Source organism: Rhinoderma darwinii, unplaced genomic scaffold (assembly GCF_050947455.1).
Source record: "Rhinoderma darwinii isolate aRhiDar2 unplaced genomic scaffold, aRhiDar2.hap1 Scaffold_426, whole genome shotgun sequence".
Taxonomy (NCBI): domain Eukaryota; kingdom Metazoa; phylum Chordata; class Amphibia; order Anura; family Rhinodermatidae; genus Rhinoderma; species Rhinoderma darwinii.
Genome location: NW_027463794.1, coordinates 195,050 through 195,973, shown reverse-complemented (window position 1 = coordinate 195,973; position 924 = coordinate 195,050). Strand labels below are relative to the sequence as shown.

Sequence of the window (924 nt, the reverse complement as noted above, 5' to 3'; positions counted from 1 at the left end):
CAATCAATCAATCAGTGGCTGGCTCAGGTGCAGCTCTTTAACTTACCTAAAAGGGAGGGCGGAGAGAAGACAAGGAAGGTGAATGAGCTGTTCCAATGTGAAATGCCGGAAACACAGAAAACACAGACGACACACAACAAGAGGTGGCAATCTATTCATTAATTGCATTTAATCAATGAGCTCATTATCACTCATGCATTGTCCAACAGGTGTTGAAATAATGGGATTAAAAGGGGAGATCCCTTCAGAAAGACAGAAACAATGGCAAAGAGAAAAAACACTTTTGGAATCTGATTTTAGTCAACACATAAGGAAAGGGTGCACCGGTCCTGGAAATACTGCAATACCAGGTCAATGCGTGGAGTGGACAGAGCAAGCTCTATTTCCATCTCCCTGTTCTAAAAATCCATTTAATATATGGTCCCCAGATAGGGGACGTATCAGATATTAAACTGATAAGAACAGATTTTTTTTTTTTTTTTTTTTTTTTACTCAGATCACAAGTCTCAAAACTTAAAATCACCATCTTTTTCTCTTCACAGATCTCAAGACTCACATCATCATCGTAAAAGGTAAGTATATTTATACATTATTTCCCCCTAAATATCTATTCTACACTCCCATTACAGAATTCCATTTCTTTTGCTTCCATTTTTCTTCTGCTTTCTCTATTCCTAGTTCTTTCTTTTCTTTCCAAAAATAGATAAATAAATAATTTAGGCTTAGACGTATGCAATCATCAACAGTTAAAGCATCCCTTTTAAATAGTAAAATATTCCTGGACCTCCATAGCGCCATTTTAACTGATGCTAAGATCAGCCAAACTATTTGAAACTCATTTTCCCCGATTCCAATTCCATAAAATATCAAGTTAAAATTAAAATAGTTAACTTTACTCACCATGCTCACCAACTTACTTATCTT

At 35.7% G+C, this 924-nt stretch overlaps 1 pseudogene; it reads right to left on the bottom strand.

Moving 5' to 3' along the window:
• Positions 1 to 313: 313 nt before the first annotated feature.
• On the bottom strand, positions 314 to 517 carry LOC142710553 (U2 spliceosomal RNA; annotated as a pseudogene).
• Positions 518 to 924: the final 407 nt, after the last annotated feature.